This window comes from Schistocerca americana, chromosome 11, assembly GCF_021461395.2.
Source record: "Schistocerca americana isolate TAMUIC-IGC-003095 chromosome 11, iqSchAmer2.1, whole genome shotgun sequence".
NCBI lineage: Eukaryota > Metazoa > Arthropoda > Insecta > Orthoptera > Acrididae > Schistocerca > Schistocerca americana.
The window spans coordinates 143847584-143868703 of record NC_060129.1 but is presented as its reverse complement, the minus strand read 5'-3'; the positions used below and the strand labels follow the sequence as shown (position 1 = coordinate 143868703).

Below are 21120 nucleotides of genomic sequence, written 5' to 3'. Positions count from 1 at the left end.
CACTGTCAATAATAATCAGTTAAATAATACGCGAACACACTTACTTTAGTTTAGTTCATGTATTAAATTCCTTCTCATACAGAATCTGATCAAGATGGCGACTAGCTCAACAATACATACATATACATCCTCCTACTTTCACGACTAATCGGCAAGAATTCCTCCATTCTTTTCGTAAGAGAAAACATAGATAGCAGAGAAGCTATTCCATGGAGTAAATGGACGCTCCAAGGAATAATTGGGTTTGAAACTACTTTGCATTGATAATCGGTAAGATAAGAAGAGATATTTCGAGATATGTACTGAGTTATATAATTTATAAAATTTTCTGAAAATATCGCGGAGAGACCGCTGCAAGAGACATTACAGTGCCATAGGCTAGTGAGTATGGGAGAAACATCTCAGAAGTATGGGTTGGTGTTTCATTGGGGCGATTGTAGCGGCGAGGCCAGTACAGTAGCAGATGAGGCCCTCCTGTGAACTTGGAGATTGTGCAGTCGCGAAAAGAGAATCGTAGAACAGGGAAGGAAGATTTGCGATCCTCTGGCAGAATTACAAACGGCGTATTTTGAGTTACAAGTGACATGCAAAAGGAGAAAACCTCATAAATCACATCCCAAATTTCGTTTACCAATCAGCCTGACTTGTCATCTGAAATAGGAAGAGCCTCAAGAAGTTTATGGGCATAGTACTGCACAGCAGACACCTAGGAACTATTTTAAGGCTACGTCGAGAAAAGACAGAATGTAATTGATTCCTGCTGCTATGTCGCATTCACGGGAAGGGTTTCGATTAATGCTACAGGGAAAACTATATGTAGAATACCATGTCACAGGCAACGTGAAACTTAGTATCAAGCTTAGACAGGTGCAAGAAACACACAAGATTTTTTGCAGAGATTTTGATGAATGACTTCAGGTGCTTACATTAGGAAGAACAGTAAACAGCCTGGCAAGGAACTTAGGATATTTCACTGGAAGTGAGAGGGAAGAGATAGGAGAAGCAAGAGCACACAGTTATGTGGGGTTTGTAGAGGTTTTGAAGCGGCATGACCAGTCCTGATTTGAAACAGCTGTCGGCTGTGTAAACAAAGAGCTGAGTGGCTTGCTTTTGCTGCATCAAAGTCTCATATTTGTGATGTACCTGAGAAAGAGCTGAGTGGCTTGCTTTTGCTGCATCAAAGTCTCATATTTGTGATGTACCTGAGAAAGAGCTGAGTGGCTTGCTTTTGCTGCATCAAAGTCTCATATTTGTGATGTACCTGAGAAAGAGCTGAGTGGCTTGCTTTTGCTGCATCAAAGTCTCATATTTGTGATGTACCTGAGAAAGAGCTGAGTGGCTTGCTTTTGCTGCATCAAAGTCTCATATTTGTGATGTACCTGAGGCTGCAAGGATGAAATCACGATAAGCAAATGATAGCCAGTACGTTACTTGGAGGGGTCACGACTGTTAGTTGAGTATACTGCAGGAAGTGTGACGGGGCTACATGTATACGAGGTTGAATCCCTATAGTTACTGGCGCCAGACGAACAAATTCTTTTAGGTTGTTGACAGCTTAGATGCTGACAATCTTGAAAGAATTACAACAGAAAAGTTCCCAGAAAGATAAAACTAATTGTTTCGTCAGAACATTAAGGACTTAAAAAGAAGGTAGATGCTCTTCCTGTAGGCCTACAACATGTGGATAGCTCTGAAGTAATAAATTTCCTGTACCTCTTTGAACGCCTTGCAACTACATGGATACAGAAGCTCAAAATTTGGTATTGTAGACTAACATTATTTTTGACTACAATTAACAAGGAGAAAGGAAGAGTTGCAACATACGTAAAAGTTGAACACAAAGTGAAAGATGTTGATAGAAGTACTTTTTGTGTGGGTCAGAATCTAGAAGCGTGTGCGTTTAAGTTGCTACTGCATTATACTTCTCTTGAAACTCTAACAGTCCACAAACCTCTCTGGAAAACTCTGAACTATTCATCAGAAATCTAGATGCAATTTTGAGAAGAAACATTTAGTGGTCTGTGGAGATTTCAAACTAGAATTTTTAAACGATTCTGAGAAGAAAATGAACTGGAATTATTATTTGGCTGTTTCGATCTGGCTTCAGTACTGAATTTCCCAATTCACCTTCGGTAACGTATCAGGACCCTAACAGATAACGTTTTCATAGACCCTGAACAGTATGAAACAAGTAACCCATACCAAATTGTTAATGGGTTATCCGAGCGTGTTAAACAGTTAATGGAAATAAACCATATGGCAGCTTGCAGATCTGAGGCACGTGATGCAGAGTAGTGAGGCTTATAAATGAAGAAAAGGTTTGAGTATCTTCACAGTAAGTTAAAAGAGATGGAATGGGATGAGCTATATACAGAAAGAGATGTTAATGTAAAATTCAGTGTACTCCATACTAAATTTGTGTCAGTATTTGAGAGTATCTTTCCTAAAAAATTATCCAGGATATCCAATAAAAAAAGAACCAAATCGATCATAAAAATAACTGAGCCATGGATAACCAAATAGATTAACATCTCATTTAAGAATAAATGGGAAATTTATAAAAAAAACTGACGTTACTTGCATTCTACAAAAAATACTGTACTGTTTTAAGGAAAATAATTATAGACCTAGGACAACTGCCCAAAATTTAATCCTTGTACCACTGAAAAGATGAGTGAAATAAATATTAGGGATAGTGGTGCTGAAAAACCAGGTGAAATCGTTAAAGATGAACAAAGCTCCTGGACGCAATGGAGTCCCTATCAGATCCTATACTGAATTTGCGGTTGAGTTGTCTCCATAACCCATCATTGATCCCTCGATCAGAAAACCGTTCCCAGTATTTGGAAGTAAGCACCCGTCACACCCTTTTACTGGAAGGGTAGTAGAATTGATCCATAAAACTAATGTCCAGTATCCTTGACATCGATTTGTTGTAGAATCTTAGAACATATTCTGACCTCAGACATCTCGAGCAAAATGACGTCCTCCCTGCCAATCAGGATGGTTTTCGAAAACATCGATCATGAGAAATCTAACTCGCATTTTTATCACATCACCTACTGTACTGTCAGTAAGGTAGATGCAGTATTCCTTGATTTTTGAAAAGCATTTGAGTGAGTACCGATCCCACGCTTATTGTCAACAGTACGATCACGTGGGGCATCAAAGGAAATTTGGGACCGGACCGAGGATTCTTTTGGTATGGACGACGGAGCATGTTATGTTTGATGATGAGTTGTCATCAGATCTAGAAGTAATTTCGGGTGTGCACCAAGGAAGATTGTTGGGATGGTTGTTGTTCATGCTGTGTCTTAATGACCTTGTGAACAGTATTAAGAGTATCCTTAGAATTTTTGCAGAAGACGCAGTTCTATGAAATTAAATACTGTCTGAAAGTAGGTGCGTGAATTTTCCCGTCAGATTTTGATAAGAAGCCAAAGTGATGCATACACTGGCCACTTGCGTTTTATATTCAGAAATGTAAAATTGTGCACTTCACAAAACTTAAAAGACATAGTATCCTATGAATGTAAGATAAATGAGTCACAGATGGTATCGGTCAAATCATGCAGAAACGTGGATCTAACACTTTGTAGATATATGATGTGGAATCATCACATACGCTCAGCAGTGGGTAAAGCAGGTGGTAGACTTCAAATGGTTCAAATGGCTCTGAGCACTATTAGAACTACTTAAACTTAACTAACCTAAGAACATCACACACATCCATGCCCGAGGCAGGATTCGAACCTGCGACCGTAGTGGTCTCGCAGTTCCAGACTGAAGCGCTTACAACCGCACGATCACACCGGCCGGCACAGGTGGTAGACTTCTGTTCATTGGTAGAATACTGGGGAAACACAGTCAGCCTACAAAGGAGATTGGTTACTGATCACTCGTGTGTCGCATTCTAGAATACTGCTCACATGTGTGGGATGTACACAACATTGTAATAACAGAGGATATCGAAAGCATACAACTAAGGGCAGCACGAATGGTCGCAAGTTTGTTTGAAGCATGGGAGAGTATCGCAGAGATGCTGAGGAAAACTGAACTCGTACACAAAGCTAGATGTAAACTGTACCGAGAAGAGCTGCTAACAAAATTTCAAGAACCGGCTGTAAGTGATGACTCTAGGGATTTATTTCCAGTCCCTATGTATGGCTCACATAGAGACCGTGAGGACAAGATTATACTAATTACAGCACGCAGAGAGGCTTTCAAACAATCAAATGCCCCAATGACCACCTTAAAGTCAATTAAGAAAGAACATGAAGTAGGGAAAGTTATCTTGGCAGTTGCAACATCTTTGCCGACGAGCTAACACGAAAGAGTTTTGTCAACAACTACACTGTACACCACTGAGCATATTTGCTAGCGAAAGAGAAAGAAGAAACATCGTATTTCAGCAATGGAGAAATATCCATGTGACAAATGTGAAATTAATATCTCAAAAGTTAAGTCCAAAGTAATGTCATCAGAGATAACTTTTATGTGGAAGAGAGTTGTAAGCGCAACGAAGAAATTAAGTGCGCCTACAATGCTCTTCCACAGAAGAAGTCGCTTGCTAGAACTCATCCAGTGCAGGCGTACGAGGGCAGTTCTGATCTGAATTATTGAGATTGCGAATCGTGACGAGATTGTTTTCGAGTTTAGAAGTGTTTGTTGCGTGACGGGATTCACGGCTTAAGAAACTGATTTTATGAACTGAGGCAGGAACAGATAGACTCATTAAACGTGCACTACGGGTTAATTGAAATCTAATAACGGAATTAGTGAACGAAACTTCCTGGCAGATTAAAACTGTGTGCCAGGCCGAGACTCGAACTCGGGACTCGCGACTCGCAGGAGAGCTTCTGTAAAGTTTGGAAGGTAGGAGACGAGGTACTGGCAGAATTAAGCTGTGAGGACAGAGCGTGAGTCGTGCTTGGGTAGCTCAGTTGGTAGAGCACTTGCCCGCGAAAGGCAAAGGTCCCGAGTTCGAATCTCGGCCTGGCACACAGTTTTAATCTGCCAGGAAGTTTCATATCGGCGCACACTCCGCTGCAGAGAGAAAATCTCATTCTGGAATTAGTGAACACTGGACTTGACTTGAAATCAGTTGGACCTTCAGGAGAAGTGAACATTCTATGAAAGAAAACACGCAATTAGTCTTGAGTAAGACCCAAGTACACGACACCATGAAGATAAAACATTTACGCTGAAGTGTTGGATTGTGGTAATTGCCAAGAAACTATAACTCAATCGGACTGACTTAACTAAACTATTCCGTGTGCATGTGCTGCCGGAGTTATACGTATTTAGTGACAAAATAACAATAAACTGTTCGTTACCAGTTAAATACCCGGTGTGGACTACATCATTAAATAGTTTGATAAATGACTAAATCAACGACTACTCATGAAAGACTATTTGATTGAAGTGCAAATATTCACGTCATTAGTTGAGGAGTGAACTTTAAAATATTTTCGTATTACGACGCAATCTTACAAAGACTGAATCAAAGGGTATCTCTGGATCTTGCTGCATACCAGCAAAACAATTCCATAGCAACGAGACAACAGCGTAAAAAAAATGGCTCTGAGCAGTATGGGACTCAACATCTATGGTCATCAGTCCCCTAGAACTTAGAACTACTTAAATATAACCAACCTAAGGACATCATTCAACACCCAGTCATCACGAGGCAGAGAAAATCCCTGACCCCCCCCCCTCCCCCCCCCCCCCTCCCGGGAATCGAATCCGGGACAACAGCGTAAGAAAGAACTGTTAACTAAAATATTTCCTCGCAATCAGTGGTGTGTGCTATGCGAACGAGAGAAGAATTAATAACTACTGCAAATCCGGGCAATTAACAATACAATATTAATAATAAAAAGCATCGATTATCCGAGTTCCTATAAGTGGAAACGCTGCGGACTTGTAATTGAGATACGACGACTACGCAGGGAACGCCTTTTCGGAAGTTTTTCAGGTTTTTCCTTTTTTTTTTTTTTTCTCCCGTTAATCTACGGGGACTGGCGTTATATCGCATCGTGTGTCTAGTCTGGCGCGCGAGCTGTGGCAGTAGCAGCTCCACGGCGTCGACTACATCAAACCACGGTTTGAGTCCGGGGGGCACGCTCCACACACACCATTTTGGCGCCTACAACGCGGGGCTCGAAGACGCCAGCTGTCGTCTCATCTGGGAGACATCACAGCGCCTAACGTCACCAGTCGACGCCTCGACGAGAAGACGAAGCTAGACGGAACATTGCAAGGACGAAGTGCTAGTTATGAGCAACAACTACACATTGTTTGTTTACAGGACTTAACTGGACTTGACGACGCCGGACATCACACCGTCCGACGTTTCTTCTCAACGACAGCTGCAGAGACGATATGGGGGGCTGACTCCTCTACAAGGCAGACAACGCTCCACGACGTCAAGTGAGCTACAAGCAGAACGACGCCGCGCGTCCAACAACAGTCAACAGTGACCACACCCCACGCCACGACAATCCACCACGACAGTATAAGTAAGCAGTCCACAAAATAAGTGATCATTTGAGTATGTTAGAATAGATTTTCTGCTGTAGTGCTAATTGAGATTTCATTGTGGTTGTGTTCAGTAGTTATCATGATGCCTAAAAGAAGTTTAAAACCGCGTAGTGATGTAGAAAAGAGAATTCCTGGATTAGAAGAGGAGATTAGTGGTTTGCCAGAACAGGATGAAAGTAACAGGAATATTGTCAGTGTAGGGGTGACACGTTTACTGAACAAGAGAAGGAAGCGATACCAAGTGTATCGGGGAGTAGAACAAGGGATAAAGTCGTAGAAATACCAGACAATAATTCTGATGTTAGCGAAGTTACCGATCGAGAATGTAGAATTAATGCCGCACCGAACATCTCTGGAGGTGTAGACATATTTAGTACTATGTTATCAAAATGAAATATGATGAGTGAGCAAATGTCAGAACAGCAGGCAATAATAAATTTTCTGATGTACTCGAACAGCAAGCTATTAAATTCTCAGAACAGCAAGCATCGTTTAATAGTAAATTTTCCGAAATAGCCGAACAACAGGCAATATTACAGGCAACCGTAAATAGTAAAATTTCTGAAGTAGAGAGTCGGGTAGATGATGTTGAAGCTAGATTTGAGGATCAAAAGCTAAAGTAGATAACAAATTTGAAGATGTTGAATCCAGATTAACCAAACAAGAAAAACAGGATGTCAAAATTATCGATTGTATCGATAAATCGCAAGAAAATCTGAGTAATTTATCGGAACAAAATGGCTCTGAGCACTATGGGACTCAACTGCTGAGGTCATTAGTCCCCTAGAACTTAGAACTAGTTAAACCTAACTAACCTAAGGACATCACAAACATCCATGCCCGAGGCAGGATTCGAACCTGCGACCGTAGCGGTCTTGCGGTTCCAGACTGCAGCGCCTTTAACCGCACGGCCAATTTATCGGAACAATGCGATGTGGTATCCATAAGGGTTAATTCATTAACAGATAATTATAGTAATATCACGGACCATCTGAATGAAATTGAACAACAGACGGTTAAAAGGATCGATAATTATTTAATCGGTCAAGGTAAACGATTTGAAGAATTAACATATAAGTTTACTGATGAATTCAATCAAATTAAAACTCAAGTTGTTCGTGATTGCTATATACAGCTCACTTAGGTATCAGAGCAACAATTTAACAATGACGCAAAACCAGAAAATGGACATATAGGTAGTCCAAGGAAATCCAACTGCGAGACAAAGCGTCCACATATGCAGTCTAACACCTTTACTAGTGATCCGTGGGAATTAGCTCACATTGGGAAGTAGAGGATGACCTGCATGTCCAACGTAGTTGTGTTTCTTCTTTAAAGGTGTAACACAGCATATTTAAGAGTAGGCAATTTCCTACATTCTCTAGTGAGAAAAACAACATTAATCCCAAAGTGTTCATAAATTCATTTAAGAGAATATTTCCGCGCAGTTGGTCAGAATTTGATAAGATCCAATTTATCATGTCTAAGATAACAGAAGAAGCTGCATTATGGGCCGCGGAAATTAGCAAAACGTGTAATACGTGTTCAGAGTTTGAAAGGGTTTTCTTGGCAAAGTATTGGTCCTTGAGTCGTCAAGAACGTTTACGGAAACAAGTTTACCAACCCGATTTTCATAACCCTAGAAAAGAAACATTAAGGCAATATTTTGAACGCTACATAAATAAAACTAGGTACTGGACAGAACCTATTTCAGGTAGAGAGGTAATCCGTATATAGAAGGGCAGGCTGCCTTTCAATATAAGGGAAAAACTTATTCATGCACCGGATTATGACGTAGAACAGTTCTCAGCAGTAATTGACTCGACAGATATGTTAATGGAAGACGCCAGACAATCACACAACAACCATAGTAATTATAATAGTGGGAATAAAGGTAATAACAACCACTGGAACCAAAATAGGTCTAATAATAATAAGAGTTTTAATAACAGTGACCACAACTTCAAAAACGGTAATGCACAAAACGATCGTAGGCAAAAAGAAAATCAAGATTGGAATGGAAATTATAATCGTACTAAAGGTGCTTTTACACCAAACAATAACCAAGGGCAGGGACAAAATAGTTTTCAACGAGTAAATTTAGTAACCATGAATAGGAAAAGAAAGTATGGAGGACGGCAATCGCCAAACCACCAATGTTGTGGCGATGGTCAACAAAACAACTGTGCTCCGATGGCGCCTTCGAGTAAATCTAGATGGGGAACGAGTCAAATGACTAATGTAGATTGGAATAATCCCAATACTGCCAGTAGTCCACGTAATGCTAATCGACCTATACCATTACCTGATAATAGGAATGTAAGAGGAGATAACGTGTACCAACAAAATGGGAATGAAGTGCATTTAGTTGAGCTACACGAACCACCGAGGAACCTAGCTGACGGGCGGTCAAACGAAAGGTAGTCATTTTAGGCCTTCGTCGGATGGCTGGTTATGAGGAGGGAGGCAAACTTAACGGGTTAATCAATGTCATTAATTAGAATAACGGCTCTGACATCAGAAACGGATTAATGAAGGAACCAAGGGCTGAAGTCACCAAAGAGGATTTTACGTTACAGGCGATAGTAGATGCTAAGATTAATAGTATTCCTATAAGTATTCTGATTCACACAGGTGCAACGGTCAGCGTAATGACGGGTAATTGTTTAAGTAGGGTTGGTAGGCAACAGAAGCTACTCACTTTACCAGTGTCGGGATGTACCGTTTCGGGGGCTTTTAGCGCTAAAGCGCAAAAGATAATTAAACAAGTACGGGTAGCAGTAGAACTACAAGAAGCAACTTTGGAATGTAATTTCTTGATAGTGTCTAAAATGACTACACCGTGCATCTGGGGAATGGATTTTTTATGTGAATATGGTGCAATCCTAGATATTAAGGAAGGTGTTTGTACCTTAACTGTTAACGACAAGCCATTAAGAATAATGTTAAGAAAGAAGAGAATAATTTTAGGAAAATATTGTCAAAATTTGGTTGTAAATTATGTTCCAAGGAATACTGTGCATTACGTAGGTGACGACCGTGACAAATTAACCGATGTTGACACTGAGATGTTAGGCATTGACGAAAAGGTTAGGGAATCGGAATACTTGTCAATTCAACAGCAGATAGCGTTAAGTGAAGTGTTAAGATCATATTTGCCTGTATTTAATAAGAAGCCAGGCATAATTAAGAACTTCGAATATCACATTGAGATCTATCCTCATAATACGTTTTGTAAGACGACATACTCGGTCCCTTGGTCAAAAAGAGAAGCAGTGACGAAGGAAATCAAGATGATGTTAGACTGGGGTATTATAGAAACTTCAAATTCCGAGTACTCCAGCCCTGTTTTACTTGTAACTAAAACAAATGGAGAAATACGTTTAGTTTTAGATGCGAGAGATATTAATAAAATAATTAAACCAGTAAGGACTTGTCCCGAAAACCTTGAAGAACTCATACAAAAATTCCATGGAGTGAAGTTTTTGACCTCTCTTGACCTCAAAAGTTCATATTGGCAAACAAAGATATCTAAAGAATCAAGAAAATATACCGCTTTTATCTATTTAGGTAGAAGCTATCAATTTAAGGTAATGCCGTTTGGGTTAAACATCAGCGGTGGTGTATTTATATCAGCTCTAGACAAGGTGCTAGGTCCAGATCTGTTGGAACGAGTTACGGTGTATGTAGATGATTTATTAATTGCCACAGAAACCTGGGAAGAACACCTTGAATTATTAAATCGTGTATTTGCAAAATTCTTGGAGTATGGAGTGACAATCAATTTGGCTAAATCAAAATTCGGTAGAAATAAAATTAAATTTCTTGGTCATATAGTTACACCAGAGGGAATAGTACCAAACCCTAAGAAGTTAGACGCAATTAAAAATTTCCCGTATCCTAACAATAGGAAGCAACTAAAATTATTCTTAGGATTAGCGTCCTTTTTCAGGAAGTTTATCTCGCATCAGTTGTTAAATAAAGAGTGCTTGTTACAATTGTTAAGGAAAAATGTACCATGGCATTGGACTGATGCTTGTAGTCGAGCTTTTGATGAAATACGTAGCGCTCTAGTTAATGCTCCGCTGCTGCATCATCCGCGAATGGAAGAGGCTTTTTTCATTGCTACTGATGCATCAGAGACGGGTTTGAGGGCTACGTTATTTCAGATGGATGACGAAACTAATGTAGATACTATTAAAATAACTGCCTTTGTTTGAAACTTCCTGCGCCCCATTCGTGAATGGAACGGAAAGAAGACTTAATAACTTTTACAATGGACCGTACCCTCTCCCATGTACTGCACAGTGATTTGCAGAATGTGCATGTAGATGTAGAAGATGTCCAGACATATGCCTATTCTAATACACATTAATGCTGAGGGTGATAAGAATAAAATTATATGGGCTATTGTGTAATGGGAGAAAGGGCAACCGGTCAGTGTACGAGACATTACCACAGTAAAACTAAATGCCAAGTTGTGACAGATAATTCACGAATTTCCAGTGTAATATGTCATCTCCTTAGAGACGTATGCAGTATGCCACTGGCACAGTCATATTCACCAGACAGGTCAAAATATGCAGCTGATAAACCTCTTCATAAAAAAGGCGACAAGACAGACTATTATAGTTCAATTTGCTTACTAATATCCTTCTCCAAAATAATCAAGAATGTAATGTCCTCAACAGTAGCCTCAGACTCCAGTGGAAACAATTTGCTTAGGAAATCACAGTTTGGATTCTGGAAGGGCTGCTCAACTGAGCATGCTATTTATACATTCACTCATGAAGTATTACAAGCCTTGAGTAATAAAATATCGCCAGCTGGTTTTTATTTGTGACCTTTCCAGGGCATTAAATTGCGTAGATCATGTAACTCTCTGCGAAGAAGTTACATTTTATGGATTTGAGGGATTTACTGACAATTAGTTAGACTCTTACTTACCAAACAGAACAAAAAATTTTCGCTCAATAATTCAAATGATGTTGGGAGTAGAGAAAATTTTGTGACTGCAGGCAATCACAACAGGAGTGACTACACGTTCAGTTTTGTGTACACTCTTATTTCCTATATATGTCCCGTTAACATTGATCAAGCAGTATTAGTACTTTTTGAAGACGATAGTGGAAGTACAATAAATACTATAGAGACAAAGGAACATAAGAGATTGTTAATAACGTTTTCCAAATAAATATTAGGTGGCTCTATGAAAATAAACACTTTCCAAATTTTAAGAAAACACCTATTCAGTTGTGTGGCACAAATAGATCGATATCAGCAACCGATATAGCACAGGACAGGGAGTCAGTAAACAGGGTTGAATATTACAAATATTTTGGTGCACATGCTGATGGAAAGTTGCACTGGAAGATGCGTGTCAGTGAACTGTTCAGACAGTCCAGTTCAGCTACTTTTGTTCCACGTTAAAATTGCTTGTCTTGGGAACAAAGGACTCAGTCTCCTGAGATATTTTGCAGTTTTACGGTGTACAATGTCTCATAGGATAATTTTCTGGGTAATCACATCACGTGGTTGTAGAAAGGCGAGCAGTGAGATTTGTGTTCAGTGTTCCTCTGGGGTCGTCCTGTGGGTGCCTCGTCAAGCAGATAATCATTTTAACTGCACCATCACAACACACAAATTCACTAATGAAATACGTGATAAAGAATCCATCACAATTTTAGAAAAATAGTGATGCCCATAGCAAACAACATTACAGGAAAGAAATGACCTTTACTGCTTGTTATAAACCTATGCAGCAGAAAGCGCCGGAAGCTCTTCACGACTGTTCGCAGATGGAGCGGTTGTGTATTACAAAGTAATAACGCCAGAAGACATATCGGTTTGCAGAATGTCCCCCTGCAGGAGACTGATGAATGTTGTAGGCTCTGCCAGTCCACCCTGAACGTAAATAAATGTAGCATGTTGCGCATACATAGCAAAAGAAATACACTGCTCTACACCCACGTTCTTTATAACAAACTCCTGGAATCATTGCCTACAGTAAAATATCTGGGAGTAACTACTCAGAGTGACCGTAAGTGGAATGACCACATAAAATGTACAGCGTGATGCAAAAATGTACAGCACAAATTGGCTCTAAATGGCTCTGAACAATATGGGGCCTAACACCTGAGGTCATAAGTCCCCTACAACTCAGAACTACTTAAACCTAACTAACCTAAGGACATCGCACATCCACGCCCGGGGCAGGATTTGAACCCGCGTCCGTAGCAGCAGCGCGGTTCCGGACTGACGCGCCTAGAACCGCTCGACCACAACGGACGGCTGCACAAATTGCAGGGCACATTCCTCCCAAGTAGACAAAGAAATTATGCTGTATGAACATGGTTCTGGAAACTCTTTGTTTGCATGTTACAGTTAGGTTACTCCAACTCATTAATCGTGAGAAACACATAAGAATCGACAGTTAGAATCTTGGTGGTGTCTGTTTATATTGTGCACTGCCAGTGTTCTGTTTTTCATGACCCTATTGCTATGCGACGTACGTCTCTGGTCGTTTACAGGTAACATCAGCTGTTTCAGCGATGAGTGCGACCGTTGAGAGCACACGGGTTACTGCATAGAGTTATCCACAGACTTGGCTGGTGGCACTGCACACAAATTCAGAGATGGCTGATGCCTACTTCATGTATGGGCTGTCTGACGGAAATGGAGCTCGCCCTCAATGTTTGTACCAGGAGAGGTTTCCGGGACGAAGGCGCCCCTACAGGAAAATGTTTGAAGCCATTTGTCATCGTCGTAGGGAACACGGGGCTTTGAAGCCTGATATTGTCGACCGGCAGAGGCCTAGGAGGACGAGGGCACCGCAAATGGAGAATGCTTTATTCAACAAAGTGCCAGTCCTAATTTTAGTGCATCAGTGTTGTTCACAGTCGAGGCGTCTTTTCAACGAGATCAGATTGTAAATTTTCACAATCGGCATGTGTGGGCAGACGTCAGTCCTCACGCAACTGTTGAAGCAAGTCATCGACAATGATTTTCTGTCAATGTTTGGTTGAAAATGGTTCAAATGGCTCTGACCACTATGCGACTTAACTGCTGTGGTCATCAGTCCCCTAGAACTTAGAACTACTTAAACCTAACTAACCTAAGGACATCACACACATCCATGCCCGAGGCAGAATTCGAACCTGTGACCGTAGCAGTCGCGCGGTTCCGGACTGAGCGCCTAAAACCGCTAGACCACCGCGGCCGGCTCAATGTTTGGGCTGGCATTGTTGGCGACTGGTGCTGCCTCACTTTTATCCACCCAGGCGCAACAGACAAAGTTATCATAATATCACAGAGAATGTTCTACCTGATCGGTTAGCAGCTGGGCGATGAAACATGTACTTCATGCACGACAGAACACCTCCTCATTTCAGTGTCCATTGATTTATAAATAACAGGTTCGGCGACAGGTGGGTAGGTAATGATGGTCCAATTCCCTGGCCTGCGCGCTCTCTGGACATAAACCCACCGACCAATTTAATTGTGTGTGTGTGGGGGAGGATCTGAAAATTCTTGTGTATGGAACCCCAGAACAAGACTTTCAGAGTCTCCTTGCCGATATTGTGGAAGGCTGCGAAACGGTACACAACACTCGAGGGATGCATCAACACATCCGACATTCATTCCTGTGTAAAAGAGTTGCAAGTGGTATGCTGGTGCGATCTGTTTGTGCGTGTTTCCCGTGATTAAGTAAATGGTGAAACTGAGTTGTTACACGGAAACAAAGCGTCCGCAGACCCATGTTCATGTAAGAAATTTCTTCGTCGACGTGTGAGGAATGTGTCTTGCAATTACTGCCGTACATTTACTCCCTGTACACAAATGCCAGACTGAGATTCATGGGAAGGATCTTAAAGAAATGTAGCTCATGTACGGAGGAAGTGACAAGGCGCTTGGTCCACCGATTCCTGAATACTGTTCATCAATCTGGCATCCTTAACAGGTAGGACTGAACGAAGAGACAGGGAAGCTGCAAAGAAGAGCGGCGCGTTTCGTCACGGGATCGTTGAGTCAGCGCGAGAGCGTTACAGAGATGCTCAACTAACTAGGGTGGCATACGCTACAAGAGCGGCGTCGTGCATCACAGAGAGGATTGCTACTGAAAGTTAGAGAGAGGACTTTGCGGGAAGACTCGCACAACATACTGCTTCCTACCACGCACATCTGACATAATAGCCATTAGCGGAATACAGAGGCTTAGCGACTAGCATTCTTCGCACGTGCCATTAGCGACTGGAACAAGGAAGTGGAGGTCAGTTAGTGGGACCAGAAGTACGCTCCGACACACACCGTCAGATGGCTTGCGGAGTATGATGTCGACGTATGTACAGGGTGTTTCAAAAATGACCAGTATATTTGAAACGGCAATAAAAACTAAACGAGCAGCGATAGAAATACACCGTTTGTTGCAATATGCTTGGGACAACAGTACATTTTCAGGCGGACAAACTTTCGAAATTACAGTAGTTACAATTTTCAACAACAGATGGCGCTGCAAGTGATGTGAAAGATATAGAAGACAACGCAGTCTGTGGGTGCGCCATTCTGTACGTCGTCTTTCTGCTGTAAGCGTGTGCTGTTCACAACGTGCAAGTGTGCTGTAGACAACATGGTTTATTCCTTAGAACAGAGGATTTTTCACGTGTTGGAATTCCACCCCCTAGAACACAGTGTTGTTGCAACAAGACGAAGTTTTCAACGGAGGTTTAATGTAACCAAAAGACCGAAAAGCGATACAATAAAGGATCTGTTTGAAAAATTTCAACGGACTGGGAACGTGACGGATGAACGTGCTGGAAAGGTAGGGCGACCGCGTACGGCAACCACAGAGGGCAACGCGCAGCTAGTGCAGCAGGTGATCCAACAGCGGCCTCGGGTTTCCGTTCGCCGTGTTGCAGCTGCGGTCCAAATGACGCCAACGTCCACATATCGTCTCATGCGCCACAGTTTACACCTCTATCCATACAAAATTCAAACACGGCAACCCCTCAGCGCAGCTACCATTGCTGCACGAGAGACATTCGCTAACGATATAGTGCACAGGATTGATGACGGCGATATGCATGTGGGCAGCATTTGGTTTACTGACGAAACTTATTTTTATCTGGACGGCTTCGTCAATAAACAGAACTGGCGCATATGGGGAACCAAAAAGCCCCATGTTGCAGTCCCATCGTCCCTGCATCCTCAAAAAGTACTGGTCTGGGCCGCCATTTCTTCCAAAGGAATCATTGGCCCATTTTTCAGATCCGAAACGATTACTGCATCACGCTATCGGGACATTCTTCGTCAATTTGTGGCGGTACAAACTGCCTTAAACGACACTGCGAACACCTCGTGGCTTATGCAAGATGGTGCCCGGCCACATCGCACGGCCGACGTCTTTAATTTCCTGAATGAATATTTCGATGATCGTGTGATTGCTTTGGGCTATCCGAAACATACAGGAGGCGGCGTGGATTGGCCTCCCTATTCGCCAGACATGAACGCCTGTGACTTCTTTGTGTGGGGACACTTGAAAGACCAGGTGTACCGCCAGAATCCAGAAACAATTGAACAGCTGAAGCAGTACATCTCATCTGCATGTGAAGCCATTCCGCCAGACTCGTTGACAAAGGTTTCGGGTAATTTCATTCAGAGACTACGCCATATTATTGCTACGCATGGTGGATATGTGGAAAATATCGTACTATAGAGTTTCCCAGACCGCAGCGCCGTCTGTTGTTGACAATTGTAACTACTGCAATTTCGAAAGTTTGTCTGCCTGAAAATGTACTGTTGTCCCAAGCATATTGCAACAAACGGTGTATTTCTATCGCTGCTCGTTTAGTTTGTATTGCCGTTTCAAATATACCGGTCATTTTTGAAACACCCTGTATCAGTGCCTCAGAAAGGCGTTCAGTGTACAACAGTAAAAAGTATCGAACACTTGCCTAATACGACAAAGTGTCCAACAGGCATGTTTTAGATTTAACCAAAAATTATTTCTCCTGGATAAATCCTTCTATTTCATAGAGGAATTTTTATTTAAAAACTGATAGCCTGTGAAAACAAGGTAAATGGTTCAAATGGCTCTGATCACTATGGGACTTGACGTCTGATGTCGTCAGTCCCCTAGAACTTAGAACTACTTAAACCTAACTAACCTAAGGACATCACACACATCCATGCCCGAGGCAGGATTCGAACCTGCGACCATAGCGGTCGCGCGGTTCCGGACTGAAGCGCCTAGAACCGCTCGGCCACACCAGCCGGCAAAACAAGGTAAGAGAGGCACATAGTTTCTAAGTGAAGTTGCATGAGTAAGACTCAGAAATTATACGTTGCTTAATATCAATAGTAATCATGTACACATATCCCGCAAACCGACTCGTTCCATATCATTTCGATAAAAGAATCAATGAAATTATATATGGAACACCTAACCAACTATGCGAATCACACACAACTGAAGATGGTTTTGAGCTCAATGAGGAGATATGTGTGACTGACATACAGCCTTTCCAAATTGCACTTTGTTACATCTTCTCACTCGCAAAAGGCTGAAGACGATGGACCTAAAATGTCGAAAATTAAGTGCTGTTTCTCGATAAGCAAAGCCGTCCTTCAGTGTCAGGCTGAGGAAGACTTATACTCCTGCATGACAGTTGTTGTTGCTGTGGTCTTCAGTCCTGAGACTGGTTTGATGCAGCTCTCCATGCTACTCTATCCTGTGCAAGCTTCTTCATCTCCCAGTACCTACTGCAGCCTACATCCTTCTGAATCTGCTTAGTGTCTTCATCTCTTGGTCTCCCTCTACGATTTTTACCCTCCACGGTGCCCTCCAATGCTAAATTTGTGATCCCTTGATGCCTCAAAACATGTCCTACCAACCGATCCCTTCTTCTAGTCAAGTTGTGCCACAAACTTCTCTTCTCCCCAATTCTATCCAATACTTCATAATTAGTTATGTGATCTACCCATCTAATCTTCAGCATTCTTCTGTAGCACCACATTTCGAAAGCTTCTATTCTCTTCTTGTCCAAACTGGTTATCGTCCATGTTTCACTTCCATACATGGCTACACTGTATACAAATACTTTCAGAAACGACTTCCTGACACTTAAATCTATACTCGATGTTAACAAATTTCTCTTCTTCAGAAACGATTTCCTTGCCATTGCCAGTCTACATTTTATATCTTCTCTACTTCGACCATCATCAGTTATTTTGCTCCCCAAATAGCAAAACTCCTTTACTACTTTAAGTGTCTCATTTCCTAATTTAATTCCCTCAGCATCACCTGACTTAATTCGACCACATTCCATTATCCTCGTTTTGCTTCTGTTGATGTTCATCTTATATCCTCCTTTCAAGACACAGTCAACTCCGTTGAACTGCTCTTCCAAGTCCTTTGCTGCCTCAGATAGAATTACAATGTCATCGGCGAACCTCAAAGTTTTTATTTCTTCTCCATGGATTTTAGTACCTACTCCGAATTTTTCTTTTGTTTCCTTTACTGCTTGCTCAATATACAGATTGAATAACATCGGGGAGAGACAGCAACCCTGTCTCACTCCCTTTCCAACCACTGCTTCCCCTTCATGCCCCTCGACTCTTATAACTGCCATCCGGTTTCTGTACGAATTGTAAACAGCCTTTCGCTCCCTGTATTTTACCCCTGCCACCTTTAGAATTTGAAAGAGAGTATTCCAGTCAACATTGTCAAAAGTCTACAAATGCTAGAAACGTAGGTTTTGCCTTTCCTTAATCTTTCGTCGTAAGGTCAGTATTGCCTCACGTGTTCCAACATTTCTACGGAATCCAAACTGATCTTCCCCGAGGTCAGCTTCTACCAGTTTCTCCATTCGTCTGTAAATAATTCGCGTTAGTATTTGCATGACAGTACGTGCAATAGAAACCGCATCTCAGTAGTTCGGAACCGCAAGGCGGATAGCGTCGTGAGGATCCAGACTGTACGAAGGAGTACTCACCAATATACTGACAGTAAGTCCTCAGCACCACTTTTTCGCCGTAACTGATCCGCTTCGGACCGCGGCCGATGCGGCTGCACACGCAGTCGAGCTGCGAAGTGCCATTGGCGGCCAGGAGGAGCAGCAGCGGCGCAGCGGGCAACATCGTCGCCAGCTCAGGCAGTGCGCGCCTCGCGGCAACGGCGGCCCCAATATAGCGGCAGGCGTCGAGGAAGTCCTTCGCCCGGATGATTAAAACCACAGGAAGTGCGGCGTCCCGCGTCTGCTTCGCAGCTGCACTCCCTTTTCCTGTGTGGGTGACCAGCCGCCAACACACTCACGCACACGTCTACACGTCTGCCACGCCTTTTTAGGACGACAGTGAGATCCAGGAGCAGAGCTGTGGGCGATGTCCAGCAGTACTGGTTCACAGTTTCGACGCAAATATCGCCAGCGCTACCATTATGGAGAGTGTAGGTAGCTGCACTTAACGTAGAAACAAATTTGAGCAAATTCACAGTGACTGATGCTGAACCTGTGGTGCTAAGAATACACCGCTGTCCGCCCACTTAACTGAGTGGCTGCCATGCAGTGGGCCCAGGTTCGACTCCCGGCCGGGTCGGGGAGTTTCTCCGCTCCGGGACTGGGTATTGTCCTCATCATCATTCTTTCCCTGTAATATTAGATTTAGCGCTCTGATTTGTGTCCGAGGCTCAGTATATGTTTCGAGTAGCTGTTCGCCTGGATGACGTCGAGTCCAGAATCGACGGTCGATCTGCCGATAGGTTTCCATCGATCGACCGTCAGATCCAGACGACCCCGTGGCCAAACACGCAAGTCGTTTGACAAAGAGCAGATTGTAATGGTCCAGTGTGTGGGAACGAGCATCTCGTAAGCGACGAATCTGGTCGGCTGTTCACGTGCTACTGTCGTGATCTGCGAACGCTTGTCGAAGGACGGCCTCACCACGAGTAGGGAGCAAAGTGCTGGAGGTCCGCGCCTCATCGCAGGACATGGAGGTCGGTGGGCTGGCCGCTCTCCAGTGCTGGACTGTGGCAGACCTGAAGACAGAGCACACTTGCGTTGCTGTCACAAGTGTTTCGCCGCACACCGTTCAGTAAATATTTATGAACATGGAGCGCCGCAGCAGACGACTCTTTCGTGTCTCCATATTGACCCAGTGACTGCACGAATTACGATTTTAGTGGCCAGGAGACCGTCGAGATTTGACTGTGGATCGATGGAAACCTGTCGACAGATCGACGGTCGATTGTGGATGCGACGTCATCCAGGTGAACGGTTGGTCTGAACGTGCATTGCACCCCAGACACAATTCAGTGGGGCAAATATAATGCTACAGGCGGTATTCACCTAGGTCCGCATGGGACGGGTGGTACTCTACGAATGCGCTGTGACAGCTGTTGACTTCAGAAACATTACAGCTAGCCACCAGCAGCCGTTCATGAATGACGTCTTCCCCATAATCGATGGCACCTTCCACGAGGATAACTCTCCGTGTCACATGTCCGTAATCCCGCTACGCCGGTTTGAGGACCATCACACTGGACTCCTGTTCATTTCTCGGCCTACAATACGGGAAAAATACGATCTATATAGATTTTAGGGAGCCTTTTAATTGCCAACTGCTGTTGTTTACACAGTCTCCCGTAGAGCTGTTTTATTTGCAATAACAGCAATAACTTTCAATTAATATCATCGATTATATTTTTTACTGAATGACAGTATCTCTGTCCCTCATGAAATGGTGCTTGAGAAGAATTTAGTATTTGCTTTCTTCGGACATTATGAGTCATACCAAGATTACGCGTAATTAATTATATACAATCTGCATATTTGCCTACCAAGCGTTGTACTTTAGCTAACACGTATTTTTCTGCTGTTGCAAGCTTGGGCCGGCCGAGGTGGCCGAGCGGTTCTAGGCGCTACAGTCTGGACCCCGCGACCGCTACGGTCTCAGGTTCGAACGCTGCCTCGGACATGGATGTGTGCGATGTCCTTAGGTTAGTTAGGTTTAAGTAGTTCTAAGTTCTAGGGGACTGATGACCTTAGAAGTTAAGTCCCATAGTGCTCAGAGCCATTTGCACCATTTTTTATAAGCTTGGTTGAAATGGTTCAAATGGCTCTGAGCACTATGGGACTTAACATCGGAGGTCATCAGTCCCATAGAACTTAGAACTACTTAAACCTAACTAACCTAAGGACATCACACACATCCATGCCTGAGGCAGGATTCGAACCTGCGACCATAGCAGCAGCGTGGTTCCGGACTGAAGCGCCTAGAACCGCTCGGTCACCGTGGCCGGCTATAAGCTTGGTCAGTTGGTTTTACGAGATAGAATATCAGGCCTGAGATCTAAAATTTCAGCTGTTATTGTACATGGAACCCTAGCAGGATGGTGGGGGCACATAGTTCCCAATTTTGGCCACTAATCTGGCATACGTGTGTCGATTCAGAAATCAACTTATTTACACCACAGAGGAAATTTCCAATATTGTGACATGACGTCTTGATTCGAGTTGTAGAGCGGTTTTTTTTATTTATTTATTAATCTGAACCAGGTCCTGGAGACTCGGTGTAAACATCACA

General features: G+C 42.8%; 1 non-coding gene across 1 annotated transcript; it reads left to right on the top strand.

The window, feature by feature from the left end:
* Nucleotides 1–4927: 4927 nt before the first annotated feature.
* Nucleotides 4928–5002, top strand: Trnas-cga. The gene has a single exon. It is a non-coding gene; the product is annotated as a tRNA-Ser (tRNA).
* Nucleotides 5003–21120: the final 16118 nt, after the last annotated feature.